The sequence below is a fragment of the Pan paniscus genome, chromosome 6, assembly GCF_029289425.2.
Source record: "Pan paniscus chromosome 6, NHGRI_mPanPan1-v2.0_pri, whole genome shotgun sequence".
Lineage (NCBI taxonomy): Eukaryota > Metazoa > Chordata > Mammalia > Primates > Hominidae > Pan > Pan paniscus.
Genome location: NC_073255.2, coordinates 133,176,439 through 133,191,349, shown reverse-complemented (window position 1 = coordinate 133,191,349; position 14,911 = coordinate 133,176,439).

Genomic DNA, 14,911 nt, shown 5'->3' with positions numbered 1-14,911 from the left:
TGTCAGTGTAGATATTTTCATGTTTATAGAGATGGCGGTGTAGATATTTCCATGTTTATACAGATTGCAGTGCAGATATTTCCATGTTTATAGACATAGCGGTGTCGGTATTTCCATGTGTATAGAGATAGCGGTGTAGATGTTTCCATGTTTATACTGTTGTCTGTGTAGATATTTCCATGTTTATAGAGATTGTGTTGTAGATATTTCCATGGTTGTACAGATAGCGGTGTTATATTTCTATATTTATACAGATGACGGTGTAGATATTTCCATGTTCCTACACATGGCGGTGTAGATATTTCCATGTTTATACAGATAGCGGTGTAGATATTTCCATATTTATGCAGATAGCAGTGTAGATATTTCCATGTTTATACAGATGGCTGTGTTGATATTTCCATGTTTATACAGATGGCAGTGTAGATATTTCCAGGTTTGTAAAGATGGTGGTGTAGATATTTCCATGTTTATACAGAAGACTGTGCAGGTGTTTCCAAGTTTATACAGATGGCGGTGTAGATATTTCCATGTTTATACAGATAGCCATGTAGATATTTCCATCTTTATACAAAAAGCGGTGTAGACATTTCCATGTTTATAGAGATAGCGGTGTAGACATTTCCATATTTATAGTGATAGTGGTGTAGATATTTCCATGTTTAGATAGCGGTGTAGATATTTCCATGTTTATACACATAGCGGTGCAGATATTTCCATGTTTATAGAGATAGCGCTGTAGACATTTCCATGTTTATACAGATAGTAGTGTAGATATTTCCATGTTTATACAGATGACGACGTAGATATTTCCATGTTTATACACATGGTGGGGAGGATATTTCCATGTTTATACAGATATCGGTGTAGATATTTCCATGTTTACACAGATAGCGGTGTAGATATTTCCATCTTTGCACAGATTGAGGTGTAGAAATTTCCATCTTTACACAGGTAGCGTTGTATATATTTCCATGTTTATATAGATACCGGTGTAGATATTTCCAAGTTTACACAGATAGCGGTGTTGTTATTTCCTTGTTTATACAGATAGCGGTGTTTATATTTCCATGTTTATACAGCTCGTGGTGTAGATATTTACATCTTTATTCAGATGGCAGTGTAGATATTTCCATATTTATGCAGAGAGCGGTGTAGATATTTCCAAGTTTAAACAGATCTCGGTGTAGATATTTCCGTGTTTATGGAGATGGCGGTGTAGATATTTTCATGTTTACAGAGATGACGGTGTAGATATTTCCATGTTTATAGAGACAGCGGTATAGTTATTTCCATGTGTATACAGATAGCGGTGTAGATGTTTCCATGTTTATACTGATGGCTGTGTAGATATTTCTATGTGTATAGAGATGGCAGTGTAGATATTTCCATGTTTACACAATTAGCGTTGTAGATATTTCCATGTTTATACAGATAGCGGTGTAGATATTTCCATGTTCATACAGATAGCAGTGTTGGTATTTCCATGTTTATGCAGATAGCGTTGTAGAAATTTCCATGTTTATACAGCTCGTGTTGTAGATATTTCCATCTTTATACAGATGTCAGTGTAGATATTTCCATGTTTATACAGATAGCTGTGTAGATATTTCCATGTTTACACAGATGGCGTTGCAGATAGTTCCATGTTTATGGAGATGGCAGTGTAGATATTTTCATGTTTATAGAGATGACGGTGTAGATATTTCCATGTTTATAGAGATAGAAGTGTAGGTATTTCCATGTGTATAGAGATAGCGTTGTAGAAGTTTCCATGTTTATACTGACGGCTGTGTAGGTATTTCCTTGTGTATACAGATGGCAGTGCAGATATTTTCATGTTTATAGAGATGGTGGAGTAGATATATCCATGTTTATACAGATGTCTGTGTTGATACTTCCATGTTTATACAGATGGCGGTTTAGATATTTCCATGTTTAAAGGGATAGCGGTGTAGTTATTTCCATGTTTATACAGATAGCTGAGCAGATATTTCCATGTTTATAGAGATAGCAGTGTAGATATTTCCATGTTAATACAGACAGTGATGATATATTTCCATGTTTATACAGATGATGGTGTAGATATTTCCATGTTTATACACATGGGGATGTAGGTATTTCCACGATTATACAGATAGCGGTGCAGATATGTCCATGTTTATGCAGATAGCGGTGTGGATATATCCATGTTTATAGAGATGGCTGTGTAGATATTTCCAAGTTTATACAGAAGGCAGTGTAGATATTTCCATGTTTATACAGATGTTGCTGTAGGTATTTCCATGTTTATACAGAAGACTGTGTAGGTATTTCCAATTTTATGCAGATGATGGTGTAGAAATTTCCATGTTTATAGAGATAGCCATGTAGATATTTCCATGTTTATACAGATAGAGGTGTAGACAAGTCCATGCTTCTGGAGATAGTGGTGTAGATATTTCCATGTTGATACAGATCGTGGTGTAGATATTTCCATGTTTATACAAATACCGGTGTAGATATTTCCATGTTTATACAAATCACGGTGTAGATATTTCCATCTTTTTACAAACACCAGGGTAGATATTTCCATGTTTATACAGATGGCGTTGTAGATATATCCATTTTTATGCAGATGGCGGTGTAGATATTTCCATGTTTATAGAGATGGCGGTGTAGTTTTTTCTATATTTATAGAGATAGCGGTGTAGATAATTCCATGTTTATAGAGATGGCGTCTTAGTTATTTCCATGTTTTTGGAGATACTGGCGTAGATATTTCCATGTTTATATACATAGCGGTGTAGCTATTTCCATGTTTATACAGATAGCGGTGTTGGTACTTCCATGATTATACAGATAGCGGTGTAGATATTTCCATATTTATACAGCTTGCAGTGTAGATATTTCCATCTTTATACAGATGGCAGTGTATATATTTCCATGTTTATACTGATAGCGGTGTAGATATTTCCACGTTTACACAGATGGAGGTGTAGATAGTTCCATGTTTATGGAGATAGCGGAGTAGATATTTTCATGTTTATTCTGGTGACTTTGTAGATATTTCCATGTTTATAGAGATAGCGGTATAGGTATTTCCATGTGTATAGAGATAGCGGTGTAGATATTTCCATGTTTATACTGATGGCTGTGTAGATATTTCCATGTGTATACAGATGGCAGTGTAGATATTTCCATGTTTATAGAGATGGTGGTGTAGATATATCCATGTTTATACAGATGGCAGTGTAGATATTTCCATGTAATAGAGATGGTGGTGTAGATATTTCCATGTTTATACAGATGACTGTGTAGATATTTCCATGTTTACACAGATGGCGGTGTAGATATTTCCATGTTTGTAGAGATAGCGGTGTAGATATTTCCATGTTTATACAGACAGCGGTGCAGAGATTTCCAGGTTTATAGAGATAGCGCTGTAGATATTTCCATGTTTATACAGATGGCGGTGTAGATATTTCCATGTTTATGTAGATGGCGGTGTAGATTTTTCCATGTTTATATAGATGGTTGCGTAGTTATTACTGAATTTATAGAGATAGCGGTGTAGATAATTCCATGTTTATAGAGATGGTGGTGTAGATATTTCCATGTTTATGGAGATAGTGGTGTAGATATTTCCATGTTTACACAGATAGCGGTATAGATATTTCCATCTTTGCACAGATTGCGGTGTACAAATTTCCATCTTTGCACAGATAGCGGTGTTGATATTTCCATGTTTATACAGATGGCGGTGTAGGTATTTCCATGTTTATGCAGATGGCAGTGTAGATATTTCCATGTTTATAGAGATGGTGGTGTAGATATTACTATATTTATAGAGATAGCGGTGTAGATAATTCCATGTTTATAGAGATGGCGGTGTAGTTATTTCCATGTTTATGGAGAGAGTGGTGTAGATATTTCCATGTTTACAAAGATAGCGGTGTAGTTATTTCCATCTTTGCACAGATTGCGGTCTACAAATTTCCGTCTTTGCACAGATAGTGGTGTAGACAGTTCCATGTTTATACAGATAGCGTTGGAGATGTTTCCATGTTTATACAGATAGCTATATGGATATTTCCATGTTTATACAGATAGTGGTGTAGATATTTGCATGTTTATACAGCTGACAGTGTAGATATTTCCATGTTTATAAAGATAGCGGTGAAGGTATTTCCATGTTTATAGAGATAGCGGTGTAGATATATCCAAGTTTATACAGATGGCTGTGTAGGTATTTCCATGTGTGTAGATGGCAGATTAGTTATTTGCAAGTTTATACAGATGGTTGTGTAGATACTTCCATGTTTCTACTGATGACTTTTTAGATATTTCCATGTTTTTACAGATGGTGGTGTAGATATTTCCATGTTTATAGAGATATCGGTGTAGATATTTCCAAGTTTATACAGATAGCGGTGTAGACATTTCCATGTCTATACAGATATCGGTGGAGATATTTTCATGTTTATACAGATGGCGGTATAGATATTTCCATGTTTATACAGACAGCGGCGTAGGTATTTCCATGTTTATAGACATAGCGGTGTAGATATTTCCATGTTTATATAGATGTCGGTGCAGATATTTCCTTGTTTATGTAGATGGTGGTGTAGCTATTTCCAGGTTTATAGAGATGGCGTTGTATATGCTTCCATGTTTATAGAGATAGCGGTGTAGATATTTCCATGTTTATACAGATAGCGGTGTTTGTATTTCCATGATTATAGAGATAGCGGAGTAGATATTTCCATGTTTATACAGATAGCGGTCTAGATATTTCCATGTTTATACCGATTGCGGTGTTGGTATTTCCATGTTTATACTTATAGTGGTGTCGATATTTCAAAGTTTATACAGCTCGCCGTGTCGATATTTACATCTTTATACAGATGGCGGTCTAGAAATTTCCATGTTTATACAGATGGTGGTATAGACACATCCATGTTTATGGAGATGGCAGTGTAGATATTTTCACGTTTATAGAGATGGCTTTGTAGATATTTCCATGTTTATAGAGATTGCGGTGTAGATATTTCCATGTGTATAGTGATAGCGGTGTAGGTGTTTCCATGTTTAAACTGATGGCTGTGTAGGTATTTCCATGTGTATACAGCTGGCAGTGTAGGTGTTTCCATGTTTATAGAGATGGTGGTGTAGATATTTCCATGTTTATACAGATGACTGTGTAGATATTTCTATGTTTATACAGATGGCATTGTGGATATTTCCATGTTTATACAGATAGCAACGTAGATATTTCCATGTTTATACCGATAGCGGTGCAGATATTTCCATGTTTATAGAGATAGCGGTGTAGATATTTCCATGTTTATGTAGATAGAGGTGTAGATATTTCCATGTTTATATAGATGATGGTGTAGATATTTCCATGTTTATACACATGGCGGTGTAGATATTTCCATGTTTATACAGATAGCGGTGTAGATATTTCCATGTTTATACAAATAGTGGTGTAGATATTTCCATGTTTACACAGATAGCGGTGTAGAAATTTCCATCTTTGCACAGATTGCACTGTAGAAATTTCCATCTTTACACAGGTAGCAGTGTAGATATCTCCATGTTTATAGAGATTGCGGTGTAGATATTTCCACATTTATACAGATAGCGGTGTAGATATTTCCATATTTATACAGATGGCGATGTAGATATTTCATTGTTTCTACAGATGGCGGTGTAGATATTTCCATGTTTATACTGATAGTGGTGTAGATATTTCAACGTTTATACAGATGGCGGTGTAGATATTTCCATGTTTACAGAGATAGCGGTGTAGATAATTGCATCTTTCCACAGATTGCAGTGTAGATATTTCCATCTTTACACAGATAGCGGTGTAGATATTTCCATGTTTAAACAGATAGCTGTGTAGATATTTCCAGGTTAATACAGATGGCGGTGTAGATATTTCTTTGTTTATGTAGATGTCGGTGTAAATATTTCCATGCTTATAGAGATAGCGGAGTAGATATTTCCCTGTTTATACAGACAGAGGTATAGATATTTCCAGGTTTATACAGCTCGCGGTGAATATGTTTCCAACTTTATTCAGATGGCGGTGTAGATATTTCCATGTTTATAGAGATAGCAGTGTAGTTATTTCTATGTTTATACAGATAGCGATGTAGATATTTCCATGTTCACAGAGATAGCCGTGTAGTTATTTCCATATTTATACATATAGCGGTGTAGAAAGTTCCTTGTTTATACAGAGAGCGGTGTAGATATTTCCATGTTTATACAGATAGCGGTGTAGATAATTCCATTTTTATACAGATAGCGGTGGACATATTTCCATGTTTATACAGGTAGCGGTGTAGATATTTCCATGTTTATTCAGATAGCGGTGTTGATATTTCCATGATTATAGAGATAGCGGTGCAGGTATTTCCATGTTTATAGAGATATCATAGTAGATATTTCCATGTTTATACAGCTCGCAATGTAGAAATTTACATCTTTATACAGATGGCAGTGTAGATATGTCCCTGTTTATACAGATGGCTTTGTAGATAGGTCCATGTTTACGGAAATGGCAGTGTTGATATTTACAAGTTTATAGAGATGGCGGTGTAGATATTTCCATGTTTATAGAGATACTGGTGTAGATATTTCCATGTTTATAGAGATAGCGGTGTAGGTAATTCCATGTTTATAGAGATAGCGGTGTAGTTATTTCCATGTTGATACAGATGGCTGTGTAGATATTTCCATGTGTATACAGATGGCAGTGTAGGTATTTCCATGTGTATAGAGATGGCAGTGTAGATACTTCCAAGTTTATACACATGGTGGTGTAGATATTTCTATGTTTATACAGATGACACTGTAGATATTTCCATGTTTATACAGATGGAGGTGTAGATATTTCCATATTTATTCAGATAGCAGTGTAGATATTTCCATGTTTACAGATACCCGTGTAGATATTTCCATGTTTATACATATAGCAGGGTAGATATTTCCATGTATACACAGATGGCAGTGTAGATATTTCCATGTTTATATAGACAGTGGTGAAGATATTTCCATGTTTATACAGATGGCGGGGTAGATATTTCCATGTATATCAAGATAGACATGAAGATATTTCCATGTTTATACAGATAGCGGTGTAGACATTTCCATGTTTATAGAGATGGCGGTGTAGATATTTCCATATGTATACAGACAGCGGTGTAGATATTTCCATGTTTATACAGATAGCGATTGTAGATGTTTCCCTGTTTATACAGATAGCGGTGAAGATATTTCCATGTTTATACAGATAGCCGTGGATATATTTCCATGTTTATAGAGGTGGCGGACTAGATATTTCCACGTTTATACAGATAGTGGTGTAGATATTTCCATGTTTATACACATATTGGTGTAGATATTTCCATGTTTATACAGATAGCGGTGTAGGTATTTCCATGTTCATAGAGATAGCGTTGTAGATATTTCCAGGTTTATACAGATTGCTGTGTAGATATTTCCGTGTGTATACAGATGGCAGTGTAGTTATTTCCATGTTTATACAGATGGAGGTGAAGATACTTCCATGTTTATACAGATGACTGTGTAGATATTTCCATGTTTTTACAGATGGCGGTGTAGACATTTCCATGTTTATACAGATAGCAGTGTGGGTATATACATTTTTATACAGATAGCGATGCAGATATTTCCATGTTTATACAGATGGCGGTGCAGATATTTCCATGTTTTTACAGATAGTGGTGTAGATATTTCCATGTTTATATAGATGACTGTGTAGGTATTTCCATGTTTATACAGATAGCGTTGTAGATATTCCCATGTTTATACAGATAGCGGTGTAGTTATTTCCATGTTCATAGAGATAGCATTGTAGATATTTCCTGGTTTATACAGATGGCTGTGTATATATTTCCATGTGGATACAGATGGCAGTGTAAATATTTCCATGTTTATACACATGAAGGTGTAGATACTTCCACGTTTATACAGATGACTGTGTAGATATTTCCATATTTATACAGATGGCAGTGTAGGTAGTTCCATGTTTTCACTGATGGCGGTGTGGCTATTTCCATGTTTATAAAGATAGCGATGTAGATATTTCTATGCTTATAGAGATGGCTGTGTAGATATTTCATTGTTTATGCAGATGGCAGTGTAGATATTTCCATGTTTATAGAGATGGTGGTGTAGATATTTCCATGTTTACACAGATGTCTGTGTAGATATTTCATTGTTTATACAGATGGCGGTGTAGATATTTTGATGTTTATTCAGATGGTGCGGTAGATATTTCCATGTTTGCACCGATAGCGGTGTGGCTAATTCCATGTTTATACAGATGGCAGTGTAGCTATTTCCATGTTTGTACAGATAGGGATGTAGATATTTCCATGTTTATAGAGATAGCGGTGTAGATATTTCCATGTTTATACAGATGGCTGTGTGGTTATTTCCATGTGTATACAGATAGCAGTGTAGATATTTCCATGTTTACACAGATGGAGGTGTAGGTATTTCCATGTTTACAGATGACTGTGTAGATATTTCCATGTTTTTACAGATGGCCTTGTAGATATTTCCATGTTTATACAGATAGCGGTGTGGCTATTTCCATGTTTATAAAGATAGCGATGTAGATATTTCTATGCTTATAGAGATGGCTGTGTAGATATTTCATTGTTTATGCAGATGGCAGTGTAGATATTTCCATGTTTATAGAGATGGTGGTGTAGATATTTCCATGTTTACACAGATGTCTGTGTAGATATTTCATTGTTTATACAGATGGCGGTGTAGATATTTCCATGTATATGGAGATAGCGGTGTAGATATTTCCATGTTTAAACAGATAGCGGTGCAGATATTTCCATGTTTATAGAGTTAGCAGTGTAGATATTTCCATGTTTATACAGATAGCGATGTTATATTTCCATGTTTATACAGATAGCGATGTTATATTTCCATGTTTATACAGATAGCGGTGTTATATTTCCATGTTTATACAGATGACTGTGTAGATATTTCCATGTTTTTAGAGATGGCTGTGTAGCTATTTCCAAGTTTATACAGAAGATTGTGTAGGTATTTTCATGTTTATACAGATGGCTGTGTAGCTATTTCCAAGTTTATACAGAAGATTGTGTAGGTATTTTCATGTTTATACAGATAGCTGTGTAGACATTTCCATGTTTATAGAGATAGCGGTGTAGACATTTCCATATTTATACAGATATCTGTGTAGATATTTCCATGTTTATACCGATAGCGGTGTAGATATTTCCATGCTTATACAGATAGAGGTGTAGACATGTCCATGCTTCTGGAGATACCGGTGTAGATATTTCCATGTTGATACAGATCGTGGTGTAGATATTTCCATGTTTATACAAATACCGGTGTAGATATTTCCATGTTTATACATATACCTGTGCAGATATTTCCATCTTTTTACAAACGGCAGTGTAGATATTGCCATGTTTATACAGATGGTGTTGTAGATATTTCCATTTTTATGCAGATGGGGGTGAAGATATTTCCATGTTTATAGAGATGGCGTTGTAGTTATTTCTATATTTATAGAGATAGCGGTGTAGATAATTCGATGTTTATAGAGATGGCGTTGTAGTTATTTCCATGTTTTTGAAGATACTGGTGAAGATATTTCCATGTTTTTATATATTGCGGTGTAGATATTTCCAGGTTTATACAGATAGCTGTGTTGATACTTCCATGTTTATAAAGAGAGCGGTGTAGATATTTCCATATTTATACAGCTTGCGGTGTAGATATTTCCATCTTTATACAGATGGCACTGTAGATATCTCCATGCTTATACTGATAGCGGTGTAGATATTTCCATGTTTACACAGATGGAGGTGTAGATAGTTCCATGTTTATGGAGATGGCGGTGTAGATATTTTCATGTTTATTGAGATGACTTTGTAGATATTTCCATGTTTATAGAGATAGCGGTATAGGTATTTCCATGTGTATAGAGATAGCGGTGTAGATGTTTCCACGTTTATACTGATGGCTGTGTAGATATTTCCATGTGTATACAGATGGCAGTGTAGATATTTCCATGTTTATAGAGATGGTGGTGTAGATATTTCCATGTTTATACAGATGGTAGTGTAGATATTTACATGTTTATAGAGATGGTGGTGTAGATATTTCCATGTTTATACAGATGACTGTGTAGTTATTTCCATGTTTACACAGATGGCGGTGTAGATATTTCCATGTTTGTAGAAATAGCGGTGTAGATATTTCCATGTTTATACACACAGCGGTGCAGATATTTCCATGTTTATAGAGATAGCGCTGTAGATATTTCCATGTTTATACAGATGACTGTGTTAATATTTCCATGTTTATACAGATGGTGGTGTTGATATTTCCATGTTCATAGAGATAGCGGTGTAGATATTTCCATGTTTATACAGATAGCGGTGCAGATATTTCCATGTTTATTTAGATAGCAGTGTAGATATTTCCATGTTTATACAGACAGCGGTGTTATATTTCCATGTTTATACAGATGACGGTGTAGATATTTCCATGTTTATACACGTGTCGGTGTAGATGTTTCCATGTTTATACAGATAGCGGTGTAGATATTTCCTTGTTTATACAGAGGGCAGTGTTGATATTTCCATCTTTATACAGATGTTGTTGTAGATATTTGCATGTTTATACAGAAGACTGAGTAGTTATTTCCAAGTTTATGCAGATTACGGTGTAGATATTTTGATGTTTATAGAGATAGCTATATAGACATTTCCATGTTTATACAGATAGCGGTGTAGACATTTCCATGTTTATAGAGATAGCGGTGTAGACATTTCCATATTTATACAGATAGCGGTGTAGATATTTCCATGTTTATACAGATAGCGGTGTAGATATTTCCATGTTTATACAGATAGCAGTGTAGATATTTCCATGTTGATACAGATAGTACTGTAGATATTTCCATGTTTCTACAGATAGCGGTGGAGATATGTCGATGTTTATACAGATGGCGTTGGAGATATTTCCATGTTTATAGAGATGGCGGTGTAGATATTTCCATATTTATACAGATAGCCGTGTAGATATTTCGATGTTTATTCAGATGGTGGTGTAGATATTTCCATGTTTATACAGATAGTGGTGTGGCTACTTCCATGTTTATACAGATGGCAGTATAGATATTTCCAGGTTTATACAGATAGCGATGAAGACATTTCCATGTTTATAGAGATAGCGGTGTAGATATTTCCATGTTTACACAGATGTAGCTGTAGGTATTTCCATGTTTATGCAGATAATGATGTAGATACTTCCACGTTTATACAGATAGCGGTGGAGATATTTCCATGTTTATTCAGATGGCGGTGTAGACATTTCCATGTTTATACAGATTGGAGTGTTGCTGTTTCCATGTTTATATAGATGGCAGCGTGGGTATTTCTTTGTTTATACAGATAGAGGTGTAGATATTTCCATGTTTATAAAGATAGCAGTGTACATATCTCCATGTTTATAGAGATAGCGATGGGGATATTTCCATGTTTATAGAGATAGCGGTCGAGATATTTCCATGTTTACACAGATAACGATATAGATATTTCTATGTTTATACAGACAGTGGTGTAGAGATTTCCATGTTTATAGAGATGGCTGTGTAGGTATTTCCATGTTTATGCAGATGGTAGTTTAGATATTTCCATGTTTATACAGATATTGGTGAAGGTATTTCCATGTCTATACAGATGACTCTGTAGGTATTTCCATGTTTATAGAGATGGCGGTGTAGATATTTCCATGTTTATAGAGATAGCCATGTAGATATTTCCATGTTTAAACAGATAGAGGTGTAGACATTTCTATGTTTATTGAGATAGCAGTGCAGGTGTTTACATATTTATACAGATGGCGGTGCAGATATTTCCATGTTTATAGAGATAGCCATGTAGATTTTTCCATGTATATACAGATAGCGGTGTAGATATTTCCATGTTTATAGAGATAGCGGTGTAGGTATTTCCATATTTATACTGATAGCCGTGCAGATATTTCCATGTTTATGCAGATAGTGGTGTAGGTATTTCCATTTTCAACAGATGGCAGTGTAGATATTTCCATGTTTATACAGATGGCGGTGTAGATATTTCCATGTTTCTACAGATGGCGTTGTAGATATTTCCATGTCTATACAGACAGCGGTGCAGATATTCCATGTATGTACAGATAGCGGTGTAGATATTTTCATGTTTACACAGATAACGGTGTAGTTATTTCCATCTTTGCCCAGATTGCGTTGCAGATATTTCCATCTTTACACAGATAGCGGTGTAGATATTTCCGTGGTTACACAGATATCTCTGTAGATATTTCCATGTTTACACAGATAGCTTTGTAGATATTTCTATGTTTATAGAGATAGCGGTGTAGATATTTCCAAGTGTATAGAGATGGCGTTGTAGGTATTTCCATGTTTATAGAGAGAGTGGTGTAGATATTTCCATCTTTATACAGAGAGCGGTGTAGATATTTCAATCTTTACACAGATAGCGGAGTATATATTTCCAAGTTTACACAGATAGCTTTGTAGATATTTCCATGTTGACACAGAGAGCGTTGTAGTTATTTCCATGTTTATACAGATAGCGGTGTAGATATTTCCATGTTTATACAGATAGCGGTGTAGATATTTCCATGTTTATACTGATAGCGGTGTAGATATTTCCATGTTTATACTGATAGCGATGCAGATATTTCCAACTTTATAGAGATAGCGGTGTAGATATTTCCACGTTTATAGAGATTGCGGTGTAGATATTTCCATGTTTATAGAGATAGCGCTGTAGTTACTTCCATGTTTATATAGATAGCGGGTAGATATTTCCATGTTTATACTGATTGCTGTGTAGGAATTTCCATGGGTTTACAGATAGCGGTGGAGTTATTTCCTTTTTATACAGATCGCGGTGTATACATTTCCATGTTTATACAGATAGCGGTGTAGATATTTCTATGTTTATAAAGGTAGCAGTGTAGATATTTCCATGTTTATACAGATAGCGCAGATATTTCCTTGTTTATACAGATCGTGGTGTAGATTTTCCCATGTTTATACAGATAGCCGTGTAGATATTTCCATGTTTATACAGGTAGCGGTGTAAATATTTCCATGTTTATGCAGATTGTGGTGTAGGTATTTCCATTTTCCACAGAAGGCAGTGTAGATATTTCCATGTTTATACAGATGGCGGTGTAGATATTTCCATATTTATACAGATAGCGGTGTAGATTTTTCCAGGTTTCTACAGATGGCAGTGCAGATATTTCCATGTTTATATGGATAGCGTTGTAGATGTTTCAATGTTTATACAGATAGCGGTGTAGATAGTTCCATGTTTATACAGATGGCTGTGTAGATATTTCCATGTTCATGGAGACGGCGGGGTAGATATTTTCATGTTGATAGATATGGCGGTGTAGATATTTCCATGTTTATAGAGATTGCAGTGTTGATATTTCCATGTTTACAGAGATAGCGGTGTAGGTATTTCCATGTCTACAGAGATTGTGGTATAGATATTTCCATGTTTATACAGATGGCTGTGTAGATATTTCCATGTATATACAGATGGTAGAGTAGATTTTTCCATGTTTGAAGAGATAGTGGTGTGGATATTACCATGTTTATACAGATGAATTTTTAGATTTTTCCATGTTTGTACAGATAGCGGTGTAGATATTTCCATGTTTATACAAATAACGGTGTAGATATTTCCATGTTTATACAGATAGTGGTGTAGATATTTCCATGTTTGTACTGATAGCGATGCAGATATTTCCAAGTTTATGGAGATGGCAGTGTAGATATTTCCACGTTTATAGAGATTGCGGTGTAGATATTTCCATGTTTATAGAGATAGCGCTGTAGTTATTTCCATGTTTATAAAGATAGCGGTGAAGATATTTCTTTGTTTATACAGATCGTGTTGTAGATATTCCCATGTTTATACAGGTAGCGGTGTAGATATTTCCATGTTTATGCAGATTGTGGTGTAGGTATTTCCATTTTTCACAGATGGCAGTGTAGATATTTCCATGTTTATGCAGATTGTGGTGTAGATATTTCCACATTCATACAGATAGCGGTGTAGATTTTTCCAGGTTTCTACAGACGGCGGTGTAGATATTTCCATGTTTATCTGGATAGCGATGTAGATATGTCCATGTATATACAGATAGCAGTGTAGATATTTCCATGTTTACACAGATAGCGGTTTAGATATTTCCATCTTGCCCAAATTGCGTTTTAGATATTTCCATCTTTATACAGATAGCGGTGTAGATATTTCCATGTTTACACAGATAGCTATGTAGATATTTCCATGTGTACACCCATAGCGTTGTAGATATTTCCATGTTTATAGAGATAGCGGTGTAGATATTTCCATGTGTATAGAGATGGCGGTGTAGGTATTTCCATGTTTATAGAGAGAGTGGTGTAGATATTTCCATCTTTAGATAGAGAGCGGTGTAGAGATTTAAATGTTTATACAGATAGCTGTGTTGGTTTTTCCATGTTTTTACAAATAGCGGTGTGTATACTTCCATGTTTATACAGCTCGTGGTGTAGATATTTCCACCTTTACAGAGATGGCAGTGTAGATGTTTCAATGTTTATACAGATAGCGGTGTAGATAATTCCATGTTTATACAGATGGCGGTGTAGATATTTCCATGTTTATGGAGATGGCTCTATAGATATTTTCATGTTGATAGATATGGTGGTGTAGATACTTCCATGTTTGTAGAGATTTCAGTGTTGATATTTCCATGTTTACAGAGATAGCGGTGTAGGTATTTCCATGTTTATAGAGATGGTGGTATAGATATTCCCATGTTT